General features: G+C 34.7%; 1 protein-coding gene and 4 non-coding genes across 5 annotated transcripts in view; 4 read left to right on the top strand and 1 right to left on the bottom strand.

Annotated features, from left to right (window-relative positions):
* Positions 1-12,500, top strand: part of LOC137620639 (centromere protein F-like) — a 265,316-nt gene that overhangs the window by 54,117 nt on the left and 198,699 nt on the right. The gene's annotated exons all lie outside the window — the stretch shown is intronic.
* On the top strand, positions 4,277-4,350 carry TRNAN-GUU (transfer RNA asparagine (anticodon GUU)). The gene has a single exon. It is a non-coding gene; the product is annotated as a tRNA-Asn (tRNA).
* On the top strand, positions 9,640-9,713 carry TRNAN-GUU (transfer RNA asparagine (anticodon GUU)). The gene has a single exon. It is a non-coding gene; the product is annotated as a tRNA-Asn (tRNA).
* TRNAN-GUU (transfer RNA asparagine (anticodon GUU)) lies at positions 10,895-10,968 on the bottom strand. The gene has a single exon. It is a non-coding gene; the product is annotated as a tRNA-Asn (tRNA).
* TRNAN-GUU (transfer RNA asparagine (anticodon GUU)) lies at positions 11,624-11,697 on the top strand. The gene has a single exon. It is a non-coding gene; the product is annotated as a tRNA-Asn (tRNA).

Raw genomic sequence — 12,500 nt, 5'->3', positions numbered from 1 at the left:
CTTTGGGGATATATGAAATGACGATTATATCTGATAGTAAAAGAAAAAAAGTGAAAGTGCTGATATGTTGTTCTTACATTTAGCATTGAAGGAGACTATTATTAATCGGTCTAGACAAAGTCGAATTTTGTTGAGTATATATTACGAAATAGTTCAAAGGTAATAATACGAGATGAAAAGTACGTCAAAAAATAGGGATAAAATTACCTCCTTTGGGTTAATCCATTAACTCAGATTTATATAAGCAATGAATTTAATTTTGTCAGCTGATTCAAACAAGAATCTCTCTCTCTCTCTCTCTCTCTCTCTCTCTCTCTCTCTCTCTCTCTCGGCCATGTAAAATCTTGAGTAATGATATTTAGTATCTCGAAAGTTTTTCTTTATTCATAGATGTTATTAAAATTTACATATTTCGCATTCTAAAATCGGAGAGAAACGAAAGAGAAGAACTCAAACTGTGACGTCATCGCGGATACCTGAGAAAAGGGCTGGAAAACCTGTTCCAGATTTAAGTCACCGCTGGAAGGGTGAAGGTGGAAAGGAACGGGAAATGTGTCCAGAAATAAACGCTGCTTTTATTAATACTCGAGATACAATTTCTAAATATGAATATGAAAACAGTCGTAAATACAACTGAATGTTAAAGGATAAATGTCAGAGTTACATAGATACTTGTAATGGAGGTTCTTACGTGGACCAGTGAACAGGTAAATCAGACGAGGTGCCATTTCGCTTCTGCCCAGAGATAAACGCTTCTTTTACTAACATTTGAGATAGTATTTTTATGCATAAAACAGTAATTCAACGGAATTTTAATGGATAAATGTCTAAATACTTAGATTTTTGTATTAGAGGTTCTTATTTAGACCAGTGAACAGGTAAACCAAATGAGGTGCCATTTCACCTCTGAACGAAGGAATTTTTGCGGATGAAAATGTACCCAGTTCGAACCCTCTTCATGATCGGATATTTTTGGTGTCGATTCAGCTTTAAAAGATCTGCTATAGGTATTCACAAATGCCTTGGCGATAACTATCGTTACTGAGACTTCCTTTTTTAGATGCTATAATCAATCGGCCGTTGTTTTTTCCCTGCTTTGATGTGTGTGTGTTTAGGGGTGGATGGGTTAGCGGGTCTGGAGAAATGCGTTCATGCCATTGCTTGTACACTAAGCACGGTCAGCTGTTTTACTTGAATTCGCGCACTCACACGCACAGTAAAACGTATGTGCATGCGAATTTATAACTGAATTTAATTTATGAACTGTTGTGCGTAAAACATGCCTTTGTTTGTTAATTAAACCTATTTTGTTAGTTTATTCATAATGGTTAAGAACTTGCCGTTTTCAGTACACCCTTATTATGTATAACAAAGTTGATAAAACATCAACCACAATGCAGAATCGCATTTACAAGGTATCATAAGAATATAGCTTAAAGCATGTGTTAAGTCCACATCCCAGTCTATAGTAAGATTGTGTCCTCGTTCTTATCAGTTTATGATCAGTGACCATTTGCGTTGGGTACATAGCAAAGACTGATGATTCTAGCCAGAAACCTGACCGCTGATAAGACACTGCCAATGTTTCTCAATTCATGTGGGTCACCCATTTGCATGTGCGCTTAGACAGTCTTTTTGTCCAGAGCTTTAAAACATCGTGATTACTTTGTAGTAGTGTTCGAGATGAAGCTTCAAGAATTAAGGTGATTTATTATGTAAAATGAAATAAAATGGGTTAAAATTTCTGACATGAACTGGACTTTCTTATGTTGATTTGAACTTCTGAATTTTTTCTTATTCAAATGGGCAAACGGATGTCAAGTTTAAAAGAGTAAGAGTTTTTTTTTTTTTTTTTTCACAAAATACCGTCAAAAGGATGGTCCTATACAAGAGGGAACTACGACCGTGAGGACGTTACGTACCGTCCTGAAGCTCAGATTAAGGTACTGGCCTTATGCTACTTATAAGAGGGTTATTGGTAATATTGGTTGACTGATTTGTTGAAATATCTGACACTGTGACATCGAGGGTCATTGACCCGATCACTTCCGCCATCTAGACTTAGGCAAGAAGGCAACTCTAAACGTGGAATTCGTCCCTGTAATTGTTACGCACAGAAATATATATATGTATATATATATATATATATATATATATATATATATATATATATATATATATATATATATATATATATTCATATATACATATATATATATATATATATATATATATATATATATATATATATGTATATTCATATATACATATATATATATATATATATATATATATATATATATATATATATATATATATTCACATATATTCATATATATCTATATATATATGTATGTATATATACACTGTATATATATATTGCATCGTATATTAACAGGATCATTTGATGCTTTTGTAAAATTCGACATTTATTTTGTCAAGTGCAATTGCCATACTAACTTGGTCTTCACCATAAAATTTGTTTTACTTTAATTTACATCCCAAAAACCTTGTATTTGTAACTTTGGATCTTAGTAATATCTCATGTATAACTATAATCCATTTGTTTTGACCTAAGTTTTATTTTCAATAGCGTCATTGAAACTGATTTTCTAAGCAATTGACCTTCAGTAAGCCGGGATTTAATTACCAACAGTAGTTTAAAATCCCTAATATATGGTTTCTTAAATTTTTAGATTTATTCTTTTTAATTTTATACGTATTTTGTTCTTATCATTTTGAACATACTTTGGCTTTCAATGTTGAATTTTACCTTGACCTGAATTTTTACTTTTCACGTTATAACAGTTCCCTTGCCTTATCGTTAGTGAACTATATATATATATATATATATATATATATATATATATATATATATATATATATATATATATATATATATATATATATATATGTGTGTGTGTGTGTGTGTGTGTGTATGTATATGTGTGTTTGTGTGTGTGCATTTCAGCTTTAATTTCTGTCTAACCCAATACGTATACTTAATACTCTCAAGGAGTTTTAGGTCCATTAACATTTGGCCTTGATGAAGTTAATTTGTATTCAAGAAATTCAGCAGTATTAGTTAGTTCTGTGTGATATCTTTCATCCCTCAGAGAGAGAGAGAGAGAGAGAGAGAGAGAGAGAGAGAGAGAGAGAGAGAGAGAGAGAGAGAGAGTAATTAGTGGGTTAGCTATTATTATTATTATTATTATTATTATTATTATTATTACTTGCTAACCTACAACCCTAGTTGGAAAAGCAGGATGCTATAAGCTCGAGGACTCCAACAGAGAAAAATAGCCCAGCGAGGAAAGGAAATTAGGAAACTACAAGAGAAGTAATTAACAATTAAAATGAGGAAGAGAAATAAGATAGAATAGTGTGCCTGCGTGTACCCTCAAGCAAGAGAACTCTAACACAAGACAGTGGAAGAGCCATGTTACAAAGGGTATGGCACTACCCAAAACTAGAGAACAATGGTGTGATTTTGGAGTGTCCTTCTAGCAGAGTTGCTTACCATAGCTAAAGAGTCTCTTCTACCCCTACCAAGAGAAAAGTAGCTTCTGAACAATTACATTGCAGTAGTTAACCTCTTGGACGAAGAAGGATTGTTTGGTAATCTCAGTGTTGTCAGATGTATGAGGACAGATGAGAATATGTAAAGAATAGGTCAGATTATTCGGTGTATGAGTAGGCAAAATGAAAACGAGCCGTAACCAGAAAGTAGTATCCAATGTATTACTGTCTGGCCAGTCCAAGGGTTCAATAGCTAGAAAGCGGTAGTTAAATGGAATAGAACTAAACTGTATGGTTACCTTGTAAGAGTAGAAGACAATAAAAGAGAGTTTTGTAGCAACTTACCAACAAAGAGAGGCAGCGTTAGGTCAAGGGTCAAAGAGAAAATTGCTTGAGATGGGGAAACAGTGAAGCAGACTTTTGATTTACCACTTGGCCTTACGGCAATTTTAATTTTTTCTTGAACGATCAAAGGGCATTTTTTTGTACTCAACTCAGAGGTTCATTTTTTTTTTTACTGCGGTTTTGAATAATAATTATTACATTCTTGGATTACTATTGTTATCATTATTATTACTATTGGCTTCCATATGAAGTTATAAAGCTTGATTATTTATTATATATATATAGGTGTTAGAATTACACAAAATACATTAAAATTTTCTTGAGAAGTAGGGAATGTAAAGAGTACTAATGAAATGTCTTAACTATTGTTCTTCATTTTGATTTAAATTTGATTATAATCAATTGTTTACATGCCTCCGTGGCACAATTGGTTAGCGCGTTCGGCTGTTAACCGAAAGGTTGGTGGTTCGAGCCCACCCGGGGGCGATTAATTTTGCTAATTACCTATTTCATATCTAATTAGCAAATACAATGACCTCTACATGACACGCATGGTTCCACTTTTATTTTGGTTATTCGTTCTTCAAGCCAAAACGTTTTGTTAAGCCTGGCAAAATACAAGGAGGTATTACCTCCTTGGGAATGATACCTCATAGAAGGTGTAAAGGGGTTTATACAATAACCAGTGTATGCGACCCGTCAAAAATGCCGACTAAATATTTAGAAACGTATGCGTACAGTCGCGGACACAGATTCAACCCTTCGCACTTCCTCCCCCTCTTTCTTAACTACAACCTTCTCACAGGGTTATGACGACTCTTCTCCCCCTACCCGAGGGAGGGGGAGAGACCAAATAGTTATACGTCTTGCATTGGCGCTCAGCGTTACCAGAAGGAAAAAATATAACCGGATACTTCCTCTTTATTATATAGGGGAGATACTTAAGCAGCCTTATTCTAATTTAATGAGAATTTAGAGAAAACGCACCAGAAAATCGTGTTAAGACCACAACAATGCAGGTTATTGTAACAGTTTAATCTTTAACTTTTTATTTGTCTGTTATTTCAAGATACTGACAGCTATAGTTGACTCTACTTTTTGATTGAGGGATGCGCTTTCAAATGTGACTTCGAAATGTACGTTTTAAACTGAGTTTAGTTTCTTAGTGTGGATACCTTAACGTGGTGAAAGGGTTTGCGTATCACCATGATCAGCAAAGGGCCACCCATACTAGGTTGGTTTGCTGTGAGCCATCACACTAAAATCTTACTATCACCAATCTGCAGTTGGCCAGTGCGATGACATGGCCAAACCCAAGACAGGAATAAGGACATGTCTGAAGCCTTCGTCCTGAAGTGGACTGGAAGCAGCTGCGTTTGTTGTTGTTGTTGTTGTTGTTGTGTTGTTGTTGTGCTGTTGTTGTTGTTGTTGTTGTTGTTTCATCAATTTGCAGGATAAGGCTGACTTCTGTATATTCTATCTCTTCCTTAAATATTTTGGCTTTACACCGAAATTCAAATTCCTGCTTTTAGTTCTGATTTTTAGATATGGCTCACAAATCTAGCATCAAAATATGAACTTTTTTGACCTTTTATGACACTAAATCACAATGACTCTCCTCGAGGTTTGGCTCTGAATTACAGGGAAGTTTTGCTTTAGAATGTGGCTTTCAACTTCAAATTTAGTAATAGATGAATGCGAAAACTGATCGCTGCAAATATGGTCATTGATTTTAAACTAAGAAATATCATAATCAAGATCTTATCCATGAATTTTGACAGTGAATTCTGAAAAGGATTCAGTTTGCCAAGAATTTCCTCTTAGACATATTTTTTAAACTTTGCAGAGGACCCTCGTCTGTATCCATATTCTTTGCTAGAAACTGTTTAATTGTTGTTGTTTTTTGTTTTGTTAATATTGAAATTTTAAATTTGGCATAAAACATCAGCACTCACTAAAGACTACTGTATATACGTCCACGCAACGCATTAATTGCAAATTAGCAGTGAAAACAAAACTCTCATATATTACATATTTCATTGGATTTCCATGATTTCCACGGTTTCCATGACAACACATCATTATATCTCCGCCAAATCTTGTCAGATGTTATTCATTGAAAAATTTCCTTCCACTGAATATTGTCCCTGAGTTTCTTTAGATGCCATCCTTTCAATCTCAAGTTATTATGATGATATACAGAAACTCATACAGATGCTCAGAGAGAAGAAAGTAATATAATATATATATATATATATATATATATATATATATATATATATATATATATATATATATATATATATATTATATAAATTATATATACATATAGTCTTTTTTTTTTTTTTACAGAATTCAGTGACTAATTTCTATGTCTGGCTTTTCATTAATGAATAAAATTCATCGTAAACAGAAGGACCATGTCTGCAAAATCCTTCAGCAACAAATGATAATTGATAGATTTGAACAGTAATCTCTCTCTCTCTCTCTCTCTCTCTCTCTCTCTCTCTCTCTCTCTCTCTCTCTCTCTCTCTCTCGTCTTTAGTGGACACTGTTTTTCCATATTCTCATATTTCTAAAGGGAGTCTTCCTTCAAGATGAAAGACTGTCGACTTCATTTCCCTCATAAGAATGTCACTGAGAAAAAGCTGAAAGAATATAATGCCTTGGTCTGAAGGAAGAGGTTAGTCTATTCAGATGCTGTCAGTCCATTGAGAACCGGAGCTCTTTGGCGAGTGTTGGCCATAGACTAGACTAGGAAATGAGGCTTCAGAAACGGGGATGAGAGAGAGAGAGAGAGAGAGAGAGAGAGAGAGAGAGAGAGAGAGAGAGAGAGAGAGAGCTGAATATTTGCTTTTATTTTCATAAACTTTACTTTAGATCTAAAAAAAGTCTTGGATTGACGAAATTGGCTTTACTTCATGAGAGAGAGAGAGAGAGAGAGAGAGAGAGAGAGAGAGAGAGAGAGAGAGAGAGAGAGAGCTGAATATTTTCTTTTAGTTTCATAAATTTTATTATAGATCTTTTAAAGAAAATCTTGGATTGACGAAATGGCTTTACTTCATGAGAGAGAGAGAGAGAGAGAGAGAGAGAGAGAGAGAGAGAGAGAGAGAGAGAGAGAGAGAGAGAGAGAGAGAGCTGAATATTTGCTTTTATTTTCATAGATTTTATTTTAGATCTAAAAAAATCTTGGACGAAATGGCTTTACTTCATGAGAGAGAGAGAGAGAGAGAGAGAGAGAGAGAGAGAGAGAGAGAGAGAGAGAGAGAGAGAGAGAGAGAGAGCTGAATATTTGCTTTTATTTTCATAAATTTTATATTAGATCTAAAAAGATCTTGGATTGTCGAAATGGCTTTACTTCATGAGAGAGAGAGAGAGAGAGAGAGAGAGAGAGAGAGAGAGAGAGAGAGAGAGAGAGAGAGCACTGAATATTTGCTTTAGTTTCAAAAACTTTATTCTAGATCTAAAAAAATTCTTGGATTGTCGAAATGGCTTTACTTCATGAGAGAGAGAGAGAGAGAGAGAGAGAGAGAGAGAGAGAGAGAGAGAGAGAGAGAGAGAGAGAGAATATTTGCTTTTAGTTTCAAATACTTGGTTTTAGATCTAAAAAATGGGTTATGGTTTGTCAAAATGGCTTTGCTTCCTATAGTCTATATGGATTCCATTCAGCTCAAAAGTCTTAACTTCTAGGTATTTTCAGTTATGCTCTTTCATCTCACTGATTTATCTTCATATATCTGAATTCCCTGTCACACTTTTATGTGTACTTTCCTTTTCATTATCGAAAATTTTATCAACTTTATACTGTGTCTGCTAGTTATCCTCCTTACTTTATCTTCTTTCTTCCTTTGTTTTCAGAGGTTTCTTATAAGATTTTTTCATCTATACTAAAAAAAATTTTAATGATGTGCATTTGCACCGACTCGTAGCGGTGCCCTTTTAGCTCGGAAAAGTTTCCTGCTATCTGATTGGTTAGAATTATCTTGTCCAACCAATCAGCGAGCAGGAAACTTTTCCGAGCTAAAGGGGCACCCTTGCGAGTCGGTGCAAATCTGCCTCACTAAAAAGAATTGACTATAGTGAATATCCCTAATTTTGGAACTATATTCTAAATAATTACTTCTGAAAGATTGAACTCTTGCAAATCAGTTTCTTATATTGACTCTGAGTTGAAGGATAGACAAGGGAGTAATCTGTTCATGATTCCGACAAAAGAAAGGAAAGTGGTATTTGCTTACGGTTTTTGTATGAGACGGAGAAAATTATTATATTTACCTTTATTTCTGGAAATGTAATCTCGAAAAAACTCCGAGTTTGTCCGTGAGATGATCGGCAAGTTTGAATTTATTCTCATTTTTGCTAGGACCGTGGTTTGCTTTAAAGGGGGTACCAGCATCTGATGGAGCCAAGAAAAATTATTTGGGGTAGCAACCTCATCCTTACCAATGGGGGGCGGTTGGCCTATTGGTAACGTCCTTGCCTGGTGATCGCCAGACTGGGGTTCGAGCCACTCTTAAACTCGTAAGTTCCTTTGGTCGCTGCAACCTCACTATCCTTTTGAGCTAAGGATGGGGTTTAGGGGTGTCTATAGGTCTATCTGTAGAGTCATCAGCTGCCATTGCCTGACCTTCCTTAGTGCTAACCTTGGTGAAGAGGGGCAGGCTTGGGCGCTGATCATATGTAGGCTACATATGATCAGTTTATATGGCAATGTCACTGTCCCTTGCCTCTGCCATTCATGAGCGACCTTTAAACCTTTAGACCTCACTGAAAATCTGGAAGTCTGTTGTGGCCTTCTGGTTCCACCCTTTCAAAAATGAAAAACCGTGAAGTAGAAAAAAAGAAAGTTTTATAGATTATAACAATCTGGAGAATGATACATGCTGAAGTAAAGTTACAATCACAAGCATCCTGTTTAACATCATTGTAAACTAGCTCGAGGTAGGCCCATTGAATATTCAAATAAGTCAGTAATTATCGGTATGCCTCGTTGCCACCATTGGCAACGTAGCTGTCAGGTTCTAATCGAGAGGCGAGGTGAATGCAAGTGAAGTTTATTCAACAGATGACGGTTGAGAGCAACAGTGTCACAACAATTCAAACAATATGAAACATGCGAACGCAAGCTTAAACAGGTTTTTCTAATATCAGTGCAAGAGAAGGTGAAAGATAAAAAAGCAATAGCATTACAGTGTATGAGCGCGTATGAAACATGTATCTAGTGGTAATTGTGACTCAGCCCAGGCCGAAGCCTTTAGATAATTAGTCATTTTTATGGAAATTTGCCGTTATTCTGGCACCAACTGAAAAATAAGTGGAGACTCGGGACTTTGTGATCTCTGGTAGGATTTTTGTTATTCATTCATTTTTATGTATATACCTTTTTTTCCTTGTGGTGATACCAACACAGTTCTCTGCAGTTGCCTTGGAATGAGAATGTTAGCTCATACCAACATCAGTAATATCTCCGATCAACCTCATTTCCTTAACTATCTAATATACAAGTTCATGTCTTATATTATTTCTATAAATGCACACGTGGTTAAACAGATTAATAATATATACAATAACCTTAAAAAAAAGGTTGTTCCTGTTTTTTTTTTTTTTTTTTTTTTTTTTTCTTTTTTTTTTACAATCATTTAGAGATTGTTCAATTTATAGTTTGCTTTGCTTAGACATTGTTGTAGATAATTTCATTTGAAACAGATGACTAAAGTATGTTCAACGATAGTGACTGATTTCAATTTGAATTGGAATAAAACTCTCAAGTTTCATGCCTCCGTGGCACAATTGGTTAGCGCGTTCGGCTGTTAACCGAAAGGTTGGTGGTTCGAGCCCACCCGGGGGCGGAGCTTTTAATGCCAGAAAGATGGAGGCTGACCCAAGGAGGTCAGGTCAACCTCGTTTGTGAACATTCAGTACTTTCGGCCTCTTGAGCAGGTGTTGTCTCATCTCGTATGTTACCATAATTTTGCGAAGAGGTATTTGTTCCCTTTCTGAAGGTTATTTTTTATAAACATCAACGACAGTGGTAGAAATAAGGCTGTTTGTTCTGACGAGGTTATTACGGATTTAGAGAATAATCCATTGTCCGATTGTGATTTCATTTGACATAAGATTCTATGATCCTGCTCAGGCTTCATAATCTTCCTCTAAAAATGGTAGTATATGTCGTAGAATGGCCAAGACACTAGCACACCAGCCACCTGTTGAGATACTAGTGCTAAAGAGTTATTGGGTTTTTGACTGGCCTGACAGTACTACAGTACATTGGATCCCTCTCTCTGGTTACATCACATTTTTCCTTTGCCTACACATATATCGAATAGTCTGGTCATTCATTACTCATTTTCATCTGTCCTCATACACCTGACAAAACTGAGATTACCAACCAATTCGTCTTTGTGCAAGGGGTTAACTACTCCAGCGTAATTATTGTTCAATGGCTGCTTTCCACTCAATAAAGGTAGAAGAGACTCTAGTTATGGTAAGCAGCTCTTCTAGGACTCTCCAAAATCAAAACCATTGTTCTCTAGTCTTTGGTAGTGCCATAGCCTCTGTACCATGGTCTTCCACTGTCTTGGGTTAGAGTTCTCTTGCTTGAGGGTATACCCAGGCACACTATTCTATCCATATCTTTGTTTCCTTTCATTACTGGGATATTTTTCCTGTTGGAGCCTTTGGGCTTATAGCATTATGATTTTCCAATTAGGGTTTTTAGCTTAACAAGTAATAATAATAATAATAATAATAATAATAATAATAATAATAATAATAATAATAATAATAATAATAATAATGATGATGATGATGCAGGATAAGGAAGAGAAGAAGTCATATTGACGAACTAAGAAAATTCACTAGCACAGAGAAACCATATACAGGGGCAAATGGAAGGAAATTTCTAAGGCCTTTGTCCTGCAGTGAACTAGTTACGACAGATGGTGATGATACATATAACACAGCTACCAGAAATATTATCTAATTCTTCTACTGATAATTAGACTCATCATGCCAACACTAAAAGCTCCGCCCCCGGGTGGGCTCGAACCACCAACCTTTCGGTTAACAGCCGAACGCGCTAACCGATTGTGCCACGGAGGCTTGGCACTCATTTGTCCACTCACATATTTAACAGTAGATTTATTTGAAAATGTGTACTTGGGAGTTAAGAAGATGCACAATCATCATTATAGTATCCAATCGCATTGCAGATTCTGTTTTTATGATTATTGTTTTTCCGATCTCTTCCCGAATAACTTTTCTGCTATAATACGAAGAGGGAGTATAATAGTTGCTATCCAAAATTAACTGTCCCTTTTTTGATCTACCATTACAACTTTTAATGGCCTGATAAATATATATATATATATATATATATATATATATATATATATATATATATATATATATATATTTATATATATAAATATATATATATATATATATATATATATATATATATATATATATATATATATATATATATATATATATATATCAGGCATTAAAAGTTTTAATGGTAGATCAAAAAAGGGACAATTAATTTGGATAGAAACTATTTCATTGTCTCTTCGTATGATTTACAGCAGAATAGTTATTCGGTAAAAGATAGGAAAAAAAGGAAAATCATGAAGATAAATAATGCAATTTGATTGCAACTGTGTCCTTGAGATTACTGTACATCCTCTTAAATCCCTCAGTACACAATTATAAATATATCTGCTGCTCAATATATGAGTGGACATAATTATGCCAAGCCTCCGTGGCACAATCGGTTAGCGCGTTCGGCTGTTAACCGAAAGGTTGGTGGTTCGAGCCCACCCGGGGCCGGTAGCTATTAATGGTGTCATAAATGAGTGCGATTGTCAGTTGAAGAAGTAGATGACTTTAAAGAGTTTTCTCAGGTAGCTAAAATTGTCATATATATCATAACAATTATCATCAGCCATAACTAGTTCACTGCAGGACAAAGGCCAGTTTAAATCCGTAAATTTTCATAATTCGTCAATCCGTCGTCCTCTCTTCTTTCCCTTCTTCTTTACAATTGGTAGGGACCTGTTCTTTTATTTTCAATGTCCATCTATTATGTCATTCTCAATGTACGTCTTGCCCACGTCCATATTCTTACATGATGCTCAAATATTCTCTAGTTTAGTTTGCTCTCATGTCCATGTTGTTTTATATATATATATATATATATATATATATATATATATATATATATATATATATATATATATATATATATATATATATATATATATATGGGTAGAATCATTAACATAAGCTATTATACCTGTGTCTAAACAGCCGATTCTATGGCTTAATCCTAGACATAGTCATCTTATGCTGTTCAATTCTGACAAAAATGTTCTTGGATGTTTGGCTGACATAGAACAAGTTACAGTCTGAAAAAGTTAATATTATATATTATTATTATTTCAAGAGATATTCTTAATCAACATATTTTTTTTTTAAATACAACTACATTTAAACACTTCCCTAATATATAGATTTTTTAGAAGGGGTATGACATCTAGGAAAATATTCACGAAATGGCAAATAAGGTATATTATTAACCACTTCCTATTTCTCTATCCGAACACTATAAGATATTTTCTTAGCTTTATTCA

This window comes from Palaemon carinicauda, chromosome 27 (genome assembly GCF_036898095.1).
Source record: "Palaemon carinicauda isolate YSFRI2023 chromosome 27, ASM3689809v2, whole genome shotgun sequence".
In the NCBI taxonomy this organism is placed as follows: Eukaryota; Metazoa; Arthropoda; class Malacostraca; order Decapoda; family Palaemonidae; genus Palaemon; species Palaemon carinicauda.
Note: the sequence above shows the minus strand (reverse complement) of the source record. Positions and strands in the feature narration are given on the sequence as shown.